The sequence below is a fragment of the Dasypus novemcinctus genome, chromosome 17 (genome assembly GCF_030445035.2).
Source record: "Dasypus novemcinctus isolate mDasNov1 chromosome 17, mDasNov1.1.hap2, whole genome shotgun sequence".
In the NCBI taxonomy this organism is placed as follows: domain Eukaryota; kingdom Metazoa; phylum Chordata; class Mammalia; order Cingulata; family Dasypodidae; genus Dasypus; species Dasypus novemcinctus.
In genome coordinates this window covers 1,073,922-1,097,502 of record NC_080689.1, presented here as the reverse complement: position 1 = coordinate 1,097,502, position 23,581 = coordinate 1,073,922, and the positions used below count along the sequence as shown (strand labels likewise).

Genomic DNA, 23,581 nt, shown 5'->3' with positions numbered 1-23,581 from the left:
TGGATTTAATCTCCTTAAATATGATTGCTTTGTTAAGTTCTTGTATTTCTTGTAGCATCAGTGTTGTTTGGTTGTACATTTCTAGGAATGTGTCCATTTCATGTAGGTTGGCTAGTTTGTTGTCATACAGTTTCTCATAATATCCTCTTATGATTTTTATTTCTGTGGGGTCAGTCATAATTTCTCCCCCTTCATCTCTGATTGTATTTATTGACATCTTCATTTTCTTTGTTAATCTAGCCAGGGGTTTGTCAATTTTATTGATCTTTTGGTTTTGTTGATTTTCTCTATTGCTTTTTGTTCTCAATTTCATTTATTTCTGCTCTAATCTTTATTATTTCTTTCCTTCTGCTTGCTTTGCAATTGGTTTGCTGTTCTTTTTCTAGTTTCTCTAGATGTTCAATTAAATCTTTGAGTTTAGCTCCTTCTTCTATTTTAATACAGCCATTTAGGGCTATAAATTTCCTTCTCAAATCTGTCTTCACTGTAAGTTTGATGTTCTGTTCTCATTTTCATTTGTCTCAATATATTTACTGATTTCACTTAGTTTCTTCTTTGACCCACTGATTATTTAGGAGTGTTGTGTTCAGCCTCCACACATTTGTGAATTTACCTTTTTCCTGTCTATCATTGATTTCCAGTTTCATTCCATTATGATCTGAAAAGGTGCTTTGTATAATTTCAGTCATTTTCTATTTATTGAGAGTTGCACTGTGCCCTAACATGTGGTCTATCCTGGAGAAAGATCCATGGGCGCTTGAGAAGAGAGTATAACCCACTGAGTTTGGATGCAGTGTTCTGTGTAAGTCTATAGGTCTAATTCATTTATTATATTGTTCAAGTTCTGTTTCCTTGTTGATCTTCTGTCTAGTTCTAATGATGTGAGTGGGGTGTTGAAGTCTCCAACAATTATTGTAGAGACGTCTATTTCTCCCTTCAGTTTTGTCAGAGTTTGTCTCATGTATTTTGGGGCACCCTGGTTAGGTGCCTTTATTTATGACCTTTATATCTTCCTGGTGGATTGTCCCTCTTATTAATATATACTGGCCTTCTGTATCTCTTATAAATTTTTTGCACTTAAAATCTGTTTTGTCTGATATTAGTATAGCTACCTCTGCTCTTTTCTGGTTAATATTAATGTGGAGTATCTTTTTCCAACCTTTCACTTTCAGCTGGTTTATAACCCTGGGTTGAAGGTGAGTTTCTTGTAAGCAACATATGGAAGGCTCATGCTTTTTTATCCATTCTTTCAGCCTGTACTTTTGATTGGGAAGTTTAATCCATTCACATTCAATGATATTACTGTAAATGCATTATTTACTTCCTCCATTTTATTCTTTGGTTTTCATATGTCATATTTTTGCCTGTCTTTTTACTCTTTTGGTTATCCTTTCTGTTATTCTTTCTTCTATACTCTCCTCCAAGTCTCTCTCTCCTCTCTTTTTCTTTCAAGTTCTAAGGCTTCCTTTAATACTTCCTGCAAAGCTGGATTCTTTTTTTGCAAACTCTCTTAGTTTCTGTTTGTGAATATTTTATACTCACCTTCATATCTGAAAGACAATTTTGCTGGATAAAATTCTCGGCTGGCAGTTTTTTCTCTTTCAGTATCCTAATTGTATCATACCACTGTGTTTCCCTCCATGGTTTCTGAAGAGATATCTGTCCTAAGTCTTACTGAGCATCCCTTGTACATGATGGTTTGCTTTTCCCTTGCTGCTCTGAGAATTTTCTGTTTAGCTTTGACATTTGACATTCCGAGTAGCATGTGTCTTTGATTTGGTCTATTCAGATTTATTCTGGTTGGGGTATAGTGTGCTTCTTGGACATGTAAGTTCATTTCTTCTGGGAGAGTTGGGAAATTTTCAGCTATAATTTTCCTTGAATACTCTTTCTTCCCCTTTTCCCATCTCTTCTTCTTCTGGAACTCCCATGACACATGTTGCTGTGTTCTGTGTTTTCATTCAACTCTCTGAGCCCCCGCTCAATTTTTTCTATTCTATTCTCTCTTCAATTTTATCTGTTCTATCTTCAGTATCACTTATTCTTTCTTCTATCATTTCGAGTCTGCTGTTGTATGCCTCAAATGTGTTTTTGATCTCACCTATTATGTCTTTCATTCCCATGAGCTCTGTAACTTTTCTGTTCAGGACTTCAAATTCTTCTTTGCACTTGCTCAGTGTCTTCTTGATGTCATTTATCTCTTTGAACATATTGTCTTTCAATTCATTAATTTGATTTTGGAAATTTGTGTGCATCTCTCTGATTAGTTCTCTCAAATTCTGCATCTTTTCTGGGGGCTTTGATATTTTCCTTTCTTGGGTCATGTCTTCTATTTTCTTACTATGGCTTGTAATTTTTTGCTGATATCTAGGCATCTGATTAGAATGTAGTTTACTCAGATGCTCAATTTCTTTCTCTTCTGTAGGGATATAGTGGCAGGAGGCTGTGTGTTACCACTGCTCTTTGACCCTTGGCTCAACTTGGATTGTTAGGATTGTCCTGCTCGTTGCTCAAAACCTGGCACTGGACCCAGTAATTGGTTGTAGAGCCACCTCCTAGAGCCTTGGGGAGGGAGGTTATAGAGGCCGGAAAAAGCCTCTCCTACTTATTTTAATTTTCTTGCATGCACTTCCTTGGTCTGCCAGCAGATGGTGATTTTTGGCAGCTCTCAGTTCAATGTGTGGTGGAGTGTTTGTTGCAACACAGACTGGATCGATGTGATAGAGCTTCCTGTCTGGGGGCTAGGAGCCTTGTAATTCAAACTTTCTCTGAGACAGTTCTCCAGGCTTCTCTCGCAGCCCCCTCCCTTTTCCCAGGTTGGAAACATTTTCTCTCCCCTCTGAGTCCTCAGCAATCAGTCCCTGTTAGTGGAGGAGGGTCGTATATCTTTAGTCCCTTGACAGCTCCCAAGGCAAGCAATGGCACAGTCCCACTGGCCTGGATGGGCTCCTGGGACACAGCAGACTAAAATTTGTGAGTCAAAAGCTGAGTCAGCCTTAGGCTGTGTCCCTTTCTCTCCTCCTTTCTGGGGTGGTGGATCCCTGGAGCCCCCTTTGTCTGTAGCTGCAGGCCCAGAGGCCTGAGAATTCTAAAGTGTCTTTAGTCTGGAGAACGGTGTTGGCAGCAGCAGCTCTGGTTTCAACTCACAGTTCTGTCTTTGCAATTTCCCTCCTTTGTCCCTTTCTCCTCTGGGCTGTGTCCAGGCTTTGCCTGGCATCCTCAACCCTAGAAGGTCTTTTTCTAGGCTGTTTCAGCCTGTCCTCTAGCTATTTTTCTGGAGAAGAGGGTCCTGTGTCTTTCTAGTCCATCATCTTCCTGGAAGCCCTTCCTTTTTCTTAATATAACATATTGCTATATATTTCTCTCTAAATACTGACTCAATTGCATCACATACATTTTGATATGTTGTGCCATCATTTTCATTCATCTCAAAGTATATTCTGATTTCCCTTTTGATTTCTTCTTTGACCCATTGGTTATTTAGGGTACCAGTATTCTCAGTGCACCCACCCCTCAAGGTAAAGCCTCCATTCCATGAGTGGAGGCTGGGTGAAAGAAGGGAGCCTCTACCTTTCAACTGTACTTGACTGGGACTTAGCCTCGGCAACAGGTAGCTGGGGACAGGAAGAGAAATGTTCAAGTCCTGCTCCTCCTGGGAATAAAGCCCTAGGACTGGGAGCTGGAAGGAGAGAAGCCCTGTGTTCTTGGCTTCAGCAGTGATACACAAGAGCAGAATTTCTAAATTTTTATATAGTCCAATATATCAAATTTTTCTTGTATGGGATGTACTTTTGGTGACATGTCTAAGAATTTTGCCTAACCCTAGGTCATGAAGATTTTCTCCTGGGTTTCTATTAAAAGCTTTATAGCTTTTTTACATTTCTATCTATGATCCTCATTGAGTAAATTAGTATTTTTACATGTCTGATTCCAACATCATTTGTTGAAAAAAAATATGCTTTCTCCATTGAACTGCCTTTACATTTTTGCCAACACCTATTTGGGAACAAGATGGCCCATTTCTACCTATTTCTCCCACTAAGTACAGTTAAAAATCCTGGTCATAATACATAAAACAAACATTTAAGAAAGCTCTGAGAGGGGGAGAGAAAAGGCAGCCTGGCTTGGGACCTCAAGACTCCAGGAACAGCAGGTTGTGCATTCCCTGGGTGTCTTCTACTTCCTATATTTCCCAGCTGGGCTCTGGAGAAGCTGCAACCCAGAAATGCCAGTGGGCACAGACTAAAAGGCCCAAGAAAAGCCTGTTCTCTCTGACTGAAGTTCCACAAAAGGGACAGCCTGTAGGACAGAAACATCGTTGACAATCTCTGCTATGCTCCAGCCAAACATTATGGGGAGAAAACACTCTCTTGCTCCCCACACTGGCAGGGCCTGATTGGGGAGCCCAGGCTTTGGCTCCCACTCAGCAGTAAAAGGCCACCTCCCCTACCAGGGTCAGCGGGTACTATAAAAGATACTATAAAAGAAAACTGTGAACATCAGGAATGAAGAAGGAACAATGGAAAGGGTAAAAATATGAGTACAAACAACAGGCTATCCTTGAGTTCTTAAAATTATAATCTCATATGGTTCTTGATGTATGTAGAGATATTTAAAACACTTGTTAATGGGAAAGAGCAAAAGGTCTTAAAGGGAGATAAAGATCGTATACTTCCCTGGTAGTGAACTGGTAAACTGTTGATACCAGCAGATGATAATAAATTATGTATACCAAGAGCCTGCATCTCGCCCTGCAGATCTGTGGCACCTTTTTTTCTTTTTATCAGTAGGTTCATATGGTAAATGGGAGCTCAATTGCTTGAGCCAAGCTGCTTCCCACGATGGTATCTTGATTACTTGTAGTTTATGGTAAGTCTGCAATACAGCTAGTGTGGGTGTGAGTCTTCCAACTTCGTTTTTTGTTTTGTTTTGTTTTTCCAAAATAGTTTTGGCTATTCTAAATCCTTGCCTTTCTAACTAAATTTTAGAATAAGCTTATCTAAAAAAAAAAGAAAAAGAAAAAAAAAAAGCCTGCTGGAATTCTTACTGGAATTGTGTTAAATCTTTAAAGAGAAATGACATCTCCCAATATTGAAATTGTTTTATTATTTCAGTGTTCGGTAGAATTAGCAAGTGAAACCATTAAAGCTTGGAGAATTCTTTTGTGTAAGTTTTTAAACTATGAATGTGATGTCTTCAATAGTTACAGAAACATTCAGGTTATTGAATCTTACACAAGTTTTGGCATTAGTGGTTTTAGAGGATTTAGTCTATTTCATCCATGGTCTCAAATTTATGTACATGGTTGTTTGTACAGTATATAGCATTTGATTTAGATGCTCACTCCCCACCTGAAGATTCTTTTTGATTCCCTTAAAAACTCATATTTTACAATTCACATTTATATAGCTCTTTAAATTTTGAGTGTTTTCACATCTCATTTGAACGCACATCAAAACTGTAATGTACCTCTCCCTAAAGTTAACCAACAGCATAAAAACTCAAGGGAAAATGCTGTTTCCCACCAGTTTTGGGAAGAGGCAGCCTTTGCAGGCACCTGGCCTTTTCTACTCTTGTGGTCCAGTGTCCTCTTAGTGGGACCACATAGCCTCAAAACTCTAATTACACGTTTATTTCTTCCAGAATCAACGTCTGGTTAGCCATCTGGGGACCTCATCCGGCTTCACTCAGGACAGATTCCTCTTCCTCAGACCTCAGCAGAACAGCCAGAGGGCAGAGGGGCTTCACGCCTTGTCAGGGAGGCCTCCTGCCCCTGACCAGCAAAAGAACAGCTGCCGTCCTTCAGCGCCCCGTAAGAATAAAGGTGCAAGCTCCTTCAGGGGCGAGTTGAAACAGGCTAGGTAGGTAATCAATAGATGCATCTGGAAGCTGGCAGAAAAGCTGCTGCCATTGAACACACGACCTTCGGCACCCCCAGCACGGCTGTGGAAGACCCTTGCAAGAACTCCCGTTCAGAACGAGCTTCCCTCTGGAAGCCAGGAGATGCCTGGGTATTCTCCAGGAGCCTGATGGTCGGGCCCTCCTGGGGGACTGGTGGGTGGGTAAGCATCAAAACACGATGAGCTGGAACTCCTCCCCGTCATTAGCAAAGGGGCGAATAATTAATGACTCAACAAGCAAGGGCAAAGGCTGAACTGACCCCTGTCTTACCTTCCCCCACCCCTGGTCTTGCCTCTCCCCCTGGTCTTGCCTCTCCCCCTGGTCTTGCCTCCCACCCCTGGTCTGGCCTTCCTCACCCCCAGGTCTGGTTAGAACAACACGCAAGTAAAACCTGAGCATCTGTAATCTGTGATGGGAATTGTCTGTAAATCAGCCCTCTTCATCTCTTTTCTGACCCTTTCCTCTCTATCTGAGACCCTCAATCTGTTATTTTCTCCCATTTCTCTTCTCTCCATTCCTTAATAAATTACTGGTCTAACTTTAAAAAAAGGGGGGGGGTCAGTAATAAAACTGTAACATAACAAAAAACAAAAACAAAGACAAGAAAAAAATGAATATACACAAGACAAATATCATTTCTAGCTTCATTTTCCTAATGAAGAAACTAAATTTCAGGAAAGTTAACTGTCAGACATTACATGATTTGTGAGTGATGGAGGTGGGATTCAAACCCAAGTCTTACAATCCAAACGCTGTGCTCTCTTGGCTACAGCAGCTCCATTCCTGGAGGGGAGGCCCCTAAACAACATGTGCATAGTAAACATCCTATGCTTAATTATTCCAGTCCTCTTAGCAGTAGCTTTCCTAACACTAGTAGTAATTACGTAAAGGCCCAAGCATCACAGGATTGTATGGATTACTTAAACTAATTGCAGATGCCTTTAAACTGTTTATTAAAGAACCCCTATAGCCATCCTACCTGAGTGTAGGTTCTGACTTTACAAGTTACTAGCCATGTTACTTTGGGCAAGTCATTTACCTCTTTCTGTGCCTTGGTTTTGTCTCTATAAAATGGATAGCAATAGTACCAATTTCATGCTGTCATGAAGACTGAATGAGATAATCCTGCTTAAAACAGAGCTTGACACAGAATTCAGTGAATAATAAATGTAAGCTGCAAACAAACAAACAAAAAAAGAACCCCTACGACCATTAACATCATTGAAATTTATATTTACTCTTGACCCCACACTAGCACTAACCCTAGCATTATCACTCTGAATTCCAACTCCAATACGACATCCACTTATTAACCTAACTTAGGTGTACTTTTCATCCTAGCAGTTTCCAGCCTAGCAGTAAACTCAATCCTATGATCGGGGTGAGCATCAAACTCAAAATACACCCTAACTGGTGCCCCACGGGGAGTAGCACAAATGGCCTCCTATGAAGTCACCCTCCCTATCATTTTATTATCAATTATAATAACAAATGGCTCATTCACTCTATCCACCCTCTCAACAACCCAAGAACACATACAAATAATTTCCCCCTTATGACCACTAGCAATAATACAATTTATTTCAACACTAGCAGAAACTAACTGAGCCCCATTTGACCTTACAGAAGGAGAATCAGAACTAGTATCTGGATTTAACGTTGAATATGCAGCAGGACCATTCGCCCTATTTTCCTAGCTGAATATGCTAAAATTATTATAAATGCACTAACAACTATCCTATTTCTTGGAGCCTTCCACAACCTATTATTTTCAGATCTCTACACCCTAAATTTCATCACAAAAACCCCTATCCTTACTGCTATGTTTTTATGAGTACGTGCATCCTACCCACACTTTTGTTATGACCAATTAATGCACCTACTATGAGAAAGCTTCCTCCCACTAACCTTAGCACTATGCATATTTCATGTCTCAGCCCCAGCAACACTTGCCCGAGGTACCCCCACATATATAGGAATATGTCTGACAAAAGAATTACTTTGATAGAGTAAAATATAGCAGTTACAACCCTCTTATTCCTAGAGTCATAGGAATTGAACCCCACCTTAGAATCCAAAAATCTCCATGCTACCATGTTACACCACACTCTAAGGTCAGCTAACACAGCTATCGGGCCCATACCCCGAAAATATACGTTTATACCCTTCCCGTACTAACAAATCTTATTATCTTCATTATTATCTTACCCTATTTTCAGGAACAATTATTACTATAATTAGCTCCCACTGATTATTAATTTGAATAGGACTAGAAATATATTTTCAATAATCCCCATCCTAACAATCAAATCACACCTCGATCAACAGAAGCAGCCACCAAATATTTCATCACCTAAGCAACAGCATCAATACTCTTAATAATAGCCATGATTATCAACCTATATTACTCTGGCCAATGAACAATCACAAAAGCATTTAACCCAGTAACATCATATATAATAACCATTGCATTAGCCATAAAACTAGGACTAGCCCCATTCCATTTCTGAGTACCAGAAGTTACCCAAGGAACCCAACTGACATCAGGAATAATCCTCCTCACATGGCAAAAAATAGCCCCAAGAGTAATTCTTTATCAAATTTATCCATCTATAAACCTAAATCTTATATTAACCCTGGCTATCTTATCAATTATAATTGAAGGTTGAGGAGGATTAAACTAAACACAACTACAAAAAAATCATAGCCTACTCATCCACTGCACATTTAGGATGAATATCAGCTATTATCATATATAACCCCTCTCTAATAATTTTAAATTTAAAAATTTACCTAATACTAACAATTACAATATTCATCCTCTTTATTAATAGTTCATCAACAACCACTCTATCCATATCACGTCTATGAAATAATACACCCAGCCTAACAGCCCTAACAACCCTGCTATCATCAGGAGGCCTACCCCCATTGTCAGGATTTATTCCAAAATGAATAATCATTCAAGAAATAACAGAAAACAACATAATCCTATTTCCAACAATTATAGCTATATTAGCACTACTAAACCTCTACTTCTACATACGATTAATCTACTCAACATCACTTACCCTATTTCTACCCACTAACAATATCAAAATAAAATGAAAACATAAATCACCAAAATTTCTATCATCCCTATCACCAACCCTAATCACACTATCTACAATACTTATTCCTCTAACACCAATAATATTAATCCTAAACTAGGGGTTTAGGTTAAACAAGACCAAGAGCCTTCAAAGCCCTAAGCAGGTATAAATTACTTAATCCCTGAACTAAGGACTGCAAGACCTAATCCCACATCCCCTGAACGCAAATCAGACACTTTAATTAAGCTACCTCCTTCCTCGGTTGATGGGCTCCAACCCCACGAAGCTTCAGTCAACAGCTAAGCACCCTCATGGCCTGGCTTCAGTCTACTTCTCCCGCTGCAGGAAAAAAAAGGCGGGAGAAGCCCCAGCAGAGTTTGAAGCTGCTTCTTTGAACTTGCAATTCAAATATTATTCAGGGCTTCTTGGAAAAAAAAGGACTTCACCTTTGTCTTTAGATTTACAGTCTAATGCTTACTCAGCCATTTTACCTATGTTCATCACCCATTGACTCTTTTCAACAAACCATAAAGATAGTGGAACACTTTAACTACTATTTGGTACCTGAGCTGGAATAGTTGGTACTGCTTTAAGCCTACTAATCCAAGGTGAATTAGGACAACAGGCACATTGTTAGGAGATGACCAAATCTACAATGTAATTGTCACTGCTCATGCATTTGTTATAATCTTCTTCATAGTTATTCTAATCATAATTGGAGGTTTTGGTAACTGACTAGTTCCATTAATAACTGGCGCACCAGACATAGCCTTCCCACGAATAAATAATAAGCTTCTGAATACTTCCCCTTCATTCCTACTTCTATTCGCATCATCTATGGTAGAAGCCAGAGCAGGAACAGGCTGAACAGTTTACCCACCATTAGCAGGAAATCTAGCCCACGCAGGAGCATCTGTAGATCTTACAATATTCTCCCTTCACCTTGCAGGAGTATCATCTATCTTAGGGGCTATTAATTTAATTTTATTTTATTTTATTGTCTTTATTCATTTTTAAAATATTACATTAAAAAAATATGCAGTCCCCATATACCCCCCACCCCCGTCACTCCACTCCTCCCCCCATAACAACAATCTCCTCCATCATCATGAAGCATTCATTGCATTTGGTGAATGCATCTCTGAGCATCGCTGCACCTCATGGTCAATGGTCCACACCATAGCCCACACTCTCCCACGTTCCATCCAGTGGGCCATGGGAGAACCTACAATGTCTGGTAATTGTCCCTGCAGCACCACCCAGGACAACTCCAAGTCCCAAAAACACCTCCCCATCTCATCTCTTCCTCCCATTCCCCACACCCAGCAGTCACCATGGCCACTTTCTCCACACCAATACCACATTTTCTTCGATTACTAATCACAATAGTTCATGAATAGAATATCAGTAAGTCCACTCTAATCCATATTCTATTTCTCCATCCTGTGGACCTTGGATTGGTTGTGTCCACTCCATATCTATATCAAGAGGGGCTTAGATTCCACATGGATGCTGGATGCAATTCTCCTGCTTTCAGTTGTAGGCACTCTTGGCTCCATGGTGTGGTGATTGACCTTCTTCAACTCCATGTTAGCTGAGTGTGTTAAGTCCAATAAACCAGAATGTAGGAGCTGAAGTCTGTTGAGGCTCAGGGCCTGGCTATCATATGGTCAGTCCAGAGATTCAGATCCCCTGGGTATATATTTAACCCCAGCACCAACTACAATTCTGGTAAAGTAACAGGAAAGGCTTGTGAAAAGAGATCATATCTGAGTCCAGCTCCATCACAAAGAAACACCAACTCCAAAGAAGGGCCAACTGACATGGCACTGAACTCCATCTGCCATGACCATAAAACCTGTGGGTCTCTGTAGCCCTCAAAAGAACCAATACCTGGGGTTGTATCTACTTTATCTGTCTCTGGGATTCTGCTCAGGTGTGCATAAGGGCAACCCCTCTGATACCTCCAGGCTCGTTTTTAGAGACTCATAGCCATATAAACTCATTTGTCCTTTCCATTTCCCCCTTGATTTAGGTCAAAAAGCATTTTTAGCTCCTGTTATTATATGTAGACAGAGATATTCTGCTGGTCCGAGTTGACACTTTTATTCAAGGTCATTTTCTAGTTACATCATCAGCTGGTACTTGGTAGTAATCCCTCGGTGCCAGAGAGGCTCATCCCCGGGAGTCATGTCCCACGCTGGGGGGAAAGCAATGAATTTACATGCTGAGTTTGGCTTTGAGGCTGGCCATATTTGAGCAACATGGAGGCTCTCAGGAGGTAACTCTTAGGCACACTGCTGCTCTAGGCCTTGTTCTTATTTCAGGAGCACAGGCTCACAAGCATAGTCATTAGTATCAGGGGTTCATTGTTGGACCTTCTTTCTTTTTTGGTCTTTGCCGTTGCACTTGGGGGATTGTTGCTGTTCCTTTAGGGACTGTGATAGAGCTCCCCTGGCTAGGAACTCAGCACTCCCTCAGTTGTTGTTTTTAATTGTTTCCACTATGAAAATATCCAAACATTTTTATGTACCCTGGATATATGCCCTGTAGAACTCCCTGCCAACCATGTGTCCCCTGTTAATAACATCCCACACCAGTATTCCTCTGCTGCCATTGTTGAACCTCTCTGTGATCCAAAACTTCCTGAAAAGTGAAGCCCAATATATTGCCAGGTTCCCTTAATAGTAAAATGGAATATAGCGATGAGTTTAAAGGTTAGATATAGAACGCATATTAATTTGGAAAAATTCTACATCCTATCATTTTCTTTTCTTTTTTCTAATTATTAAGCTTATCTTCACAAGAGTTTTAGATCACAGTAATTCATATATACAATATACAGTACTCCCACATATCAAACATAAAACCTTTTCCCTTCCACAGCAATAATCTTTTAACATATTCATACCATATTTACTGAAACTGATGTACAGATATTGAGACAATAGCTTTCAAACAAGGTAACATTTGTGTTTACATTGTGGTTTATATTTTAGACTATACAATTTTCTAAATTTTTAGTTATCTTATGTTTTACATTATGGTTTACATTTTAGCCTATCAGCCCCTATATATTTTTGGTGTAATTTTACATGTCTTATATCCATCCTCGCGTACTCTTGTGAAACACTTCTATTGCCCACACAGTTACATTGGTTCCATCTATTCAATACCTATTTCCCCCTCTCCTTAGGGCCCACAGTGACAGTCAATCTTCATTTCTTGAAGAGCCATGTTCATAGATACTTGCAACAGTGTTGAGGGCTTGATGTGCTCAACTGCCCTAATACCCTGGGAGCCAACATTTCTCTTGAGAAATACAGTTCCCTCTATTTGATGGCATTAGTCCTCCCCAGGATGTGGGTATACCTTCACTCTCATTATATGGACTTCTACCCAATGATAGAACCCACGATGGCAAAATGAGCATTCACATATTCCCTAGGAGTCTGTCCTGTGTCAGATTATCCCCTTTAAGTATCTTAAACAGGTAACTTTCCTTATATTTTTGAAAAGGTTTTCTCAGCATTATACTCTCAACCAAATACCTGACAATCTCCTATGTTTGTATGTTGCCCCACCCTCCCCCCAATTTCTTGGGCAATATTACCCATTCGCCCATCCCTAGCCCCCTCAAGCCCACAAAGCCCCACCCAAAGGTAACCCTATGTCCCCATTTTATCCCTTCCTTGTACACATACTTACCTCCAGCTTATCATAGATTTCACCCATGTAGGTGTCAGCTTACATCCTTCTTCTACCCCCCAATTTCCTGTAAGCCTATCATCCAGTCTCTAGCTCTCTGAGGCAGCTTGGTTTACTTATTTCATATCATTGAGGTCGTGTAGTATTTGTCCTTCAATGCCTGGGTTGCTTCACTCAACATAAGGTTCTCAAGATTCAACCATGTTATCACATATGTTTGTAGTATATTTGTTCTTAAAGCTGAGTAGTATACCACTGTATGTATATATCACATTTTATTTATCCATTCATCTGTTGATGGGCATTTGGGTTGATTCCATCTTTTGGCGATAGTGAACAATGCTGCTATGAACATTGGTGTGCATATATCGGTTTGTGTCCTTGTTTTCAGTTCTGCCAGGTATATACCCAGCAGTGGAATTGCTGGGTCATATGACAAATCTATGGCTAGTTTTTTGAGAAACTGCCAAACTGTCCTCCAGAATGGTTGTATCCTTCTGCATTCCCACCAGCAGTGGATGAGTGTTCCCATTCCTCCACATCCTCTCCAGCACCTGTAGTCTTCTGTTTTTTTCATAGCTGCCAATCTTATGGAAGTAAGATGGTATCTCATTGTAGTTTTGATTTGTATTTCCATAATAACTAGAGATTTGGAGCATTTTTTCATGTGCTTTTTAGCATTTGTATTTCTTCTTTGGAGAAGTGTCTGTTTAAATCTTTTTCCCATTTTTTAAATGGGTTGTTTATCTTTTTATTTTCAAGATATAGGAGTTCTTTATATATGCAAGTTATAAGTCTCCTATCTGATATATGGTTACCAAATATTTTCTCCCATTGTGTAGGCTCTCTTTTCACTTTCTTGACAAATTCCCTTGAGGTACAGAAGGCTTTAATTTTGAGGAGGTCCCATTTATCTATTTTTTTCTTTTGCTGTTTGTGCTTTGGTGTGAAGTTCATGAAGCCATTTCCTATTACAAGGTCTTGTATATGCTTTCCTACACTGCTTTCCAAAGTCTTTATGGTCTTGGCTCTTATATTTAGGTCTTTGATCCATCTTGAGTTGATTTTTGTATAAGGTGTGAGATGGTAATCCTCTTTCATTCTTTTACATATGGATATCCAGTTCTCCAGGCACCATTTGTTGAAGAGGCCATTCTCTCCCAGTTGAGAGGGTTTGGTGGCTTTATTGAACATTATATGGCTATATATATGAGGATCTATATCAGAACTCTCAATTCGGTTCCATTGGTCTATGTGTCTCTCCTTGTGCTAATACCATGCTGTTTTCACTACTGTGGCTTTGTTGTATGTTTTGAAGTCAGGTAGTGTGATTCCTCCAATTTCATTTTTTTTTCAATATGTCTTTGGCTATTTGGGGCCTCTTTTCTTTCCAAATAAATTTCATAGTTAGTTTTTCTAGTTCCTTAAAGAATGCTGTGTTGATTTTTATTGGGATTGCATTGAATGCGTAGATCAGTTTTGGTAGGATAGACATCTTAATAATATTTAGTCTTCCTCTCCATGAACAGGGAATATTCTTCCATTTGTCTTCTTTGATTTCCTTGAACAGTATTGTGTAGTTCTCTGTGTATAAGTTTTTTATATCTTTAGTTAAATTTATTCCTAGGTATTTGATTTTTTATTTACTATTGTAAATGGTATTTGTTTCTTGATTTCCTCCTGAGCTTGCTCATTATTGGTGTACAGAAATGCTACTGATTTTTGCGCATTGATCTTATAACCTGCGACTTTACTAAACTCATTTATGAGTTCTAGAAGTTTTGTTGTAGATCTCTCAGGGTTTTCTATGTATAGGATCATGTCATCTGCAAAAAATGAAATTTTGACTTCTTCCTTTCCAATTTGAACGCCTTTTATATCTGGTTCTTGCCTCAGTGCTCAAGCAAGTACTTCTAAGACAATGTTAAATAGAAGGGGTGATAGTGGGCATCCTTGTCTTGTTCCTGATCTTAGAGGGAAGGATTTTAGGATTTCACCATTGTAAACGATGTTGGCTGTGGGTTTTTCATATATACTCTTTATCATGCACAAAAAAATTTCCTTGTATTCCAATCTTTTGGAGTGTTTTTTTCAAGAAAGAGTGCTGTATTTTGTCAAATGCTTTTTCTGCATCTATAGATATAATCATGTGATTTTTTTCCTTCAATCTGTTTATATGGTGTATTACATTATTGATTTTCTTATGTTGAACCATCCTTGCATACCCGGAATGAATCCCACTTGGTCATGGTGTATAATTCATTTAACATGTTGTTGAATACAGTTAGCAAGTATTTTGTTGAGAATTTTTGCGTCTAGGTTCATTAGAGAAATTGGTCTGTAATTTGCCTTTCTTGTGGTGTCTTTGTTTGGCTTTGGTACTAGGGTAATGTTGTCATGATAGAATGAGTTAGGTAGTGTTCCTTCTGTTTTGATTTTTTGGAAGTGTTTCAGCAGGATTGGTGCTAGTTCTTTCTGGAATGTTTTGTAGAATTCACCTGTGAAGCCATCTGGCCCTGGACTCTACTTAGTTGGGAGGTTTTTAATGACTGATTCTATCTCTTTACTTGTGATTGGTTTGTTGAGATCACCAATTTCTTCTTTTGTCAATATAGGCTGCTTCTGTGTTTCTAGGAATTTGTCATTTCCTCTGAAATGTCATTTTTGTTGGAATATAGTTTTTCAAATATCCTCTTATGATAGTCTTTATTTTTGTGGGGTCAGTGGTGATATCTCCTTTCTCATTTCTTATTTTGTGTATTTGCATCTTCTCTCTTTTTTTCTTTGTTAGTCTTGCTAAGGGTTTGTCAATTTTATTGATCTTCTCAAAGAACCAGCTCTTGGTCTTGTTTATCTTTTCAAGTGCTTTCTTATTTTCTATTTCATTTAGTTCTGCTCTTATCTTTGTTCTTTCTTTTTTCTTCCTGTGGGGTTACTTTGTTGTTTTTTACTAATTCCTCCAAATGTGCAGTTTGTTCTTCAATTTTTGCTCTTTCTTCTTTTTTGATGTATGAATTTATCTGCTTTTGCTGCATCCCATAAGTTTTGGTATGTTGCGTTATCATTATCATTAGTTTCAAGGTAGTTATTAATTTCTTTTGAGATTTCCTCTTTGACCCACTGTTTTTCTAAGAGTGTGCTGTTTAATTTCCATATCTTGGTGTGAAATCTGGGCCCCTGGCCCTTGCAGATTTCTGGCTTCACTCTACTGTGGTCAGAGATATTATTTTGTATGATTTTGATCTTTCTGAATTCATTAAGCCTTTCTTTGTGGCCTAGCATATGATCTATCTGGCAGAATGATCCATGTGCACTTGAGAAAAATGTATATCCTGCTGTATTCTGGTGTAATGATCTGTATATGTCTATTAGATCCAGCTCCTCTAATATACTGTTCAAATATTTTGTTTCTTTAGTGATTCTCTTTTGAGATGTTCTGTCCAAAGTTGATAGTGGTGTATTAAAATCTCCCACTGTAATTGTAGAGGCATCTATTCTTTCACTTAGTTTTTCCAGTGTTTGCCTCATGTATTTGGAGGCGTCCTTGTTAAGAGCATAAATATTAATAATTGTTCGTTCTTCTTGAGAGATTGTCCCTTTCACTAATATGTAGTATCCTTTTTTGTCTCTCACAATTGTTTCGCATTTAAAGTCTATTTTGTCTGATATTAATATAGCTACTCCTGCCTTTTTTTTGGTTATTGTTTGCTTGTAAGATTGTTTTCCAACCATTCACTTTCAGCCTCCATGAGTCCCTGGGTCTAAGATGTGTTTCTTGTAGACAGCATATAGATGGGTCATATTTCCTTATCCAATGTCCCAGTCGGAATCTTTTGATAGGTGAGTTTAATCCATTGACATTCAGTGTTATTACTTTTAAGGAGTTATTTATGTTAGCCATATTTTGATTGGACTTGGGTTTGTCATATTTTTGTTTTTTTTCTTCCTCTTTTTGTCTTTTTTGTTGCTCTTACACTCTCCTCCAACTCTGCCTCTCCTGTTTTTTCCTTTCTTCCTGCAGAACTCCATTTAGTATTTCTGGAAGGGGAGGTTTCTTGTTGGCATACTCTTTCCATTTCTCTTTATCTGTGAATATTTTGAACTCTCCATCATTTTTGAATGCTAGTTTAGCTGGGTAGAGTATTCTTGGTTGGAATTTTTTTTCTTTTATTACCTTGACTATTTCATACCACTGCCTTCTTGCCTCCATGGTTTCAGATGAGAAATCAGCACTTAATCTTGTGGAGCTTCCCTTGTATGTGATGGTTTTCTTTTCTCTTGCTGCTTTTAGAATTTTCTCTTTGTCTTGAGCATTGGATAATTTGACAAGTATATGTCTTGGGGTGGGCCTGTTGGGGTTTATGATGTTTTGGGTTCATTGTACTTCCTGGACATGTACATCCATCTCTCTCAGTAGATTTGGGAAGTTTTCAGTCATTATTTCCTGCAACATCCCTTCTGTCCCCTTTCCCTTCTCTTCTCCTTCTGGGATGCCAATAATACATATGTTTGTGTGTTTTGCATTCTCATTCAGGTCCCTAAGTCCTAGCTGGATTTTTTCTATCTTTTTATCGATCAATTCTACTATCTGTTTGATTTCAGATGTACTGTCTTCCACGTCGCTAATTCTCTCCTCTGCCTCTTCTAATCTGCTGCTATTTGCTGAGAGTGTATTTTTGATTCTTGAACTGTGGTGTTCATTCCCATCATATCTGTTATCTTTTTGCATATGTCTGCAATTTCCTCTCCAAGTGTTTTCTTCATATTGTTAAACTCTTCCTTTACTTCATTAAGTTGGTCTCTAATATATGTTTTGAGATCTTTAATTACTTGTCCGATGTTCTGCTCCCCTTCCTGGTTTTTAGTTTTTCATTGGATTCAGCCATGTTTTCCTGATTATTGGTTTGGTTTGTAGTTTTTTTGTTGCTGTCTGGTCATCATTTTATCTTGATGGGTTTAATCAGTTCCTTAGCTTCTTTGTCTAGTCTTGGGGATTAATTAGTTGTTGTTCTTGCATAAGTGTTATGTCTTCTCTTTGTCACTTTGTTCTTCTTACTCTAATTTCTGGTTGCTGGCTAAGTTCACTTTGAAGGAAAATATCAGGGCCAGGGAAAGGAAACTGTGTAAGAAAAGAAAATGTGTAAAGTAGTATTGGTAATAAATGTTAACAGAGAGAACAATGTGAGATCTGGGAGAATGGATATTAGACTCATGTAAGTTGTGTAGAGTTATAGCAGTAAGTAGAGTACCTATAATGAGATAGTCAACTGAATATGGGGAGGAATATAGTATGAATTAAAAAGCCAGTGTTTTCATGAGAGAGGGAAATAGAAAAGAAAGTCAATAATATCAAGAGTGGATAAAAGACAGAAAACAGAAAAAAGGTATTAGAAATTAAAAGTTAGACAATTTGGGGACCAAAGAAAGGGAGGTGGAATGTAAGAGAGACAGTAGATGATGGAGGATAGCAAGATGTGGGGGAAAGGGGATAGTGTAGGTGGCCAAAATCAATTCACACAGAAATGAGGAAATGAAGGATGAGGAAACTCAGCAAATTTGAGGCACTCCCTGCAGCACCTATTGTAAAAATAAAATAAAATAAAATAATAAAATAAAATATAAAATAAAATAAGAAGAAAAAGAGAGAAAAGAAAAAAAGAGAAGAAAAAAAAGGGGGTGGGCAAAGGAAAGGGAGGGAAACAAGCCAGAAAAAGAAAAGAAGAAGAAAAAACCTAAATAAATGAAAAAGGACCTTGGGGGATACAATGGGAGAAAAGACCAGGAGATAATGCAATATTAGCAACCAAGACAATAAAAAAAAGAAAGAAAAAGAAAAAAAACACAAACGCCAAGGGCTGGGACAATCAAGGACCTCAGATGGACCTCAGGGCATGGTGGATTCAGGGATGGGAAGTCTGTGATATTACAGACTCAAGAGGTGTGAGTCTCTGGAGTGTGGGCCACCAGGGTTTAGGGGACACAGACCTGGGAACCACACATCCAGTTAACAGGGAGCCTGGGAGCACCACAGCGCAACACAGCCTTCAGGGATCTCCTCAGCTTGGCGCCAGTCCTAGGGGGAGGGGTCACGCCTGCAAATTCTGACCTCCGTGTCAGAAACCCAAAATTCCACCTCTTGCAAGAATCTCCTGTCACTGTCTCACCAAATCAACTTCCAGACACCTCCCACCCTGCAAGCCCCCGAAGCAGCCCCCTCAGGGCTTGGGAACTCCCCAGCGCAGCAAAGCCTCCAGGAATCGCCGCTGGGCTGCCAGCCCCAGGGGGAAGCATCCTGCGCACAGCCCCAGTCTCCGTGAAAGAGACCCAAAATTCTACCTTTTACAAGAATCTTCTCTGTCACCATCCCACTAAATCGGCGTCCAGACACCTCCTGCCCTGCAAACACCCGAAACAGCCCGGTCCAGCAGGACTCCAACCCTACTCAGGTGCTTCTTTGCAGAAGAGATTATGAGGTGCACTCACTCAGACGCCATCTTGCCCCGCCTCCTATTAATTTTATTACCACTATTATCAACATAAAACCCTTTGCCATAACTCAATATCAAACACCATTATTCATCTGATCAGTACTAGTCACAGCAGTTCTCCTCCTATTGTCTCTTCTAGTTTTGGCTGCTGGCATTACTATGCTTTTAACAGACTGAAACCGTAATACCACATTCTTATACCCGGCAGGTGGAGGTGACCCTATTCTATATCAACACCTATTTTGATTCTTTGGACACCCAGAAGTATATATTTTAATCTTACCAGGATTTGGTATAATTTCTCACATCGTCACCTATTACTCAGGGGAAAAAGAACCATTTGGTTAAATAGGAATAGTCTGAGCCATAATATCAACTGGCTTCTTAGGAGTCATTGTATGAGCTCACCATATATTTACAGTAGGAATAGATGTAGATACATGAGCTTATTTTACATCAGCCACAATAATTATTGCCATTCCAACCGGAGTTAAAGTATTTAGTTGATTAGCTATGCTACATGGAGGAAATATTAAATGATCACCAGCAATCCTATGAGCATTAGGCTTTATTTTCTTATTTACAGTAGGAGGTCTCACAGGAATCATACTAGCCATTCATCCCTAGACACTGTATTACACGATACATATTATGTAGCAGCCCACTTCCACTCGGTATTAGCAATAGAAGCCGCATTTGCCATTACAGGAGGATTTGTCCACTGATTCCCATTATTCTCAGGATACACTTTAAACTTAACCTGAGCTAAATCCACTTCATTATTTTCATCGGCGTTAACCTAACATTCTTCCCCAAACACTTCCCAGGCTTGTGTGGTATACCACAACACTACTCAGACTACCCTGATGTGGGAAACAAAGGCATGTTGTTTCCATGGAAGCAAGTTACTTCTTTGACCACTGAGTCAAGCTGTCCCTTATGATTATCGGTGCGGAGCACAATCTTGGCTGCGTCAGCACACCTGCAGGCAAAACAATACCTAGAACAGAACAACCTGGGTAACAGGATTTATGGTTACTGATTCTTATAATAATAGTTCCAGTAAAGTTTGTTGGGTTTTCATCAATCACTAGTTAATATAGAATGAGGTAAGGGTAATAGGTAACTTGATTTTGTGCTGAATGTCACGTATGTTAGGGGTATATATACTAGCCCCTCGACTCAATAAAGTTGTCTGATGAGCTTGAGAAATCAATGCTCTCAGATCCCCTGAACCCAATCTTTCTTTGTCTTTCATTACCGATACCTTGGGTCACCGAACAAGACTCTGACAGGTGGCGCCCAATGTGGGGCCCGAGGCAGAGGATTCATCAAGACACAGCAGCGTAGGATCTTCCACCTCTGGATCGGGAACGCGGAAAGCTGAAAAGCCTTTTTTAAGGTAAGGAGCATCAAAATTAATTAAGCCGGGTAGATTGCTGCTTCATATTATTAAGTTTTGCTTTCTGTTAGCATCAGGGTATGGGTAATCAACCAGGACACTTGGAAGAATATTCACAGGTTTTGAAAACATTGTTGCACAGTGTAGGCGTCACAGTTAAGACTGCAGATTTGTTAGAATTGTTTGCTTTGGTTCAAAAGCATTGTTATTGGTTTCAACTGCAAGGAAAGAATTTGATGAATGTTAAGCAGTGGAGGCAAGTAATGAAAGAATTGAGGAGAGCATATCAGAAAGGAGAGAATATACCTGTATCAATTTGGGCCTTGGGACAGCATATTGCTGCTGCATTAGATCCTTTGCAGTCTGATGAGGAAGAAGAGATTGTTCTTTTCTCAAGGGAGGAAACGGCTATGAATGATACAGGTAAAGATAGGAATTCGGAGGAGGAACAGGAAGAAGAGGAGTTATTTGAAGTTAAGACACAAATCCGTTCTTAACTAAATCCATGTCGGAGCTAAATATTTCTAAGGTAAACATATATCCTAATTTGACTCATGAGGTTCCTTCTGCACCTCTGGAACCTGGAAAAGTACCTAGTGGACTTTTCTCTATGGACCTGCCTTATGTTCGTAGCAGCTTTAAGCCAAATCCTGTGCCTGTTACTCCATTAATGAGATGTCTTTTATCGGGATCTATTCAAGGTGAGCCTCTGGCTATGTAAGCTGTAGCAGCTTTTCCTGTAACTATTCAACAAATTCCTCCTGATGCTCGACACTCACAAGGGGATGTCAAGTTTCATCCTGAGCCAAAGACTTTTAAACTATTGAAAGATTTAAAATGGGCAAAGATACTAAATAATGTCCTTGTTAGTGAAATAAGGCTTGTAAGAAAACTCTCTGTTAAAGTGTTAACTAAGATAAGGAAACTATTCTGGCAGCAACTCTGCAACCCCCCTGCTGTCTACATGACAATGTCGCTGTGGGCTAGTAGGGGTTAATAGAGTTAAGCCACTGAAAAAAGAGAAAAACATGGCAACATTGGTGCTCTGTTTTATTTCCATGCTAATTCTAATTGGGCTTATTTAACCAAGATAATAAAATTAGTACAAAATTTTTATCAAGGTTTAAAAAGGAATTTTCAATTTTAAATCAATAGTTTACTCCTGAACTTCAAGTCTCAGTATAGTCTTACAGAGTAATAATCCAAAAATGTGTGTTAACGGTCTGTCTAAACTGCTAAATTAGAGTTTTAACTACATTTATGCTGCTCAAGTTATCTTAACTGATTGCTGATAACTAATAAAAATGTTTCCAAGCACAAGCTTGCATGTTACAGGTAACATGGATTCCAGAAGAAATCTTAAGAAGTGATATTTAAAATGTGATATAATGGAGAGCTTAAAAGCAGCTATACCAAGAAAGTAAGAATTATGAGTTAATTGTAAATTGTATGTTTCTGTTACTGTGTTGTTATTGTTCTGTGTTTGTTCGTTCAATGTCAATGTATATTTTGATACCTCCGGATGGTAATATAAATTAATAAAAATTTATAAAAGAGCTCTATTCAAATGGCCAAACATTAAATAAGCGCTTATATTAATACATAAGTTTAAATGTTAATAAGATCTCTACAATGATAAAAATTGTGAGTCTTGATTAACAAAATTACTATAAGTCTTTTTATAAAAAGTTGTTCTTGCCTAGATTGAAATGAATAGCTTATTTTTCTTCACAGGATAATATGAAGGACGTAAAACTTAAATGAATATTAAAAAGGTTAAAAGTTTGTGAGAATGCTAATTGAAATTTAATAAGTTTTTGCAAAAAAGTGTGTTTTGCCCTAAAGTAGGATGGCTAATTTTCATAAACTCTTGGAACTTACATGCATGTGGCAAGTTATAGAACGTATTGTGGTTTTAATTATTATAAAAGAGTGTGTGTCACAGAAACAACCTCTTATCATAGATTAAAGTAACAACACTGTAGTATGCAGCAATCCTAAACACTGCTAGTTGCAAAAAGTTAATGTCCAGCTGTGTTGCTATCACTTTGATTTAAAACTTGCTAAGACTTTCTTTAGTGTCTTCTTAGACAAATCAAGCCAGCTGCAACAATAAACTTCTGCAGTGCTTTTCAGGGCTATGTGCATAGCCCAACTATCTTGTACAGTATTTACTATAGTAATAGTAATACAAAAGCAGCATACGTTACTTCTTGAAAAGAGCAGGCTTGGCAGACTCCATTCACGTCTGCTCAGCGTACTGAACTTGCTGTCATCATTAAGGTGTTAACAATATTTAAGGAACCTTTGAATATTGTTTCTGATTCTGAATATGTATGTCTTACTGTTAAGCATATTGAAACGGCTCATATCTTTGTTACTGATGAATTATCTCAACTTTTTGCTGATTTGCAACATCTGATTAGATTAAGACAGCATCCTATTTACATTACACATATACGTTCTCATACCTCTTTGCCTGGTCCTATGACAGCAAGTAATGCTCGAGCTGATTTATTAGTGGGGTGTTTACAAAGTGCTCGTGATTACCATGCTTTAACTCACATTAATGCTAAAGGCCTGCAAAATAAATATCAAAAGCTTACTAGACTACAAGCGCAGGAAATTATTCGTACTTGCCCCACCTGTGGACCATTGACAGCAGTGCCTTTTCAGGCTGGAACTAATCCCAGAGGCCTGACTCCTAATCAATTATGGCAGATGGATGTTACTCACATTCCATCCTTCGGTAAATTATAGTATGTTCATGCTTGTATTAACACTTATTCTCATTTCATGTGGGCTACTGCTCAAAGTGGGGAACGGTTTCATCATGTTCGCTCACATCTCTGGTCTGCTTTTGCTGTGATGGGATGCCCTCTAAAAATTAAAACTGATAATGGACCCTCTTACATTAGTAAATCCTTTGCTTCCTTTTGTAGGAAATATGCTATTGAACATGTTACTGGCACTCCCCATAATCCTACAGG

At 38.8% G+C, this 23,581-nt stretch overlaps 1 long non-coding RNA gene across 1 annotated transcript; it reads left to right on the top strand.

The window, feature by feature from the left end:
* Positions 1–5,708: 5,708 nt before the first annotated feature.
* LOC131273906 (uncharacterized) lies at positions 5,709–21,999 on the top strand. Its single transcript, XR_009181070.2, has 3 exons — positions 5,709–5,861; positions 20,475–20,591; positions 21,927–21,999. It is a non-coding gene; the product is annotated as an uncharacterized lncRNA (long non-coding RNA).
* The last annotated feature ends 1,582 nt before the right edge of the window (positions 22,000–23,581 follow it).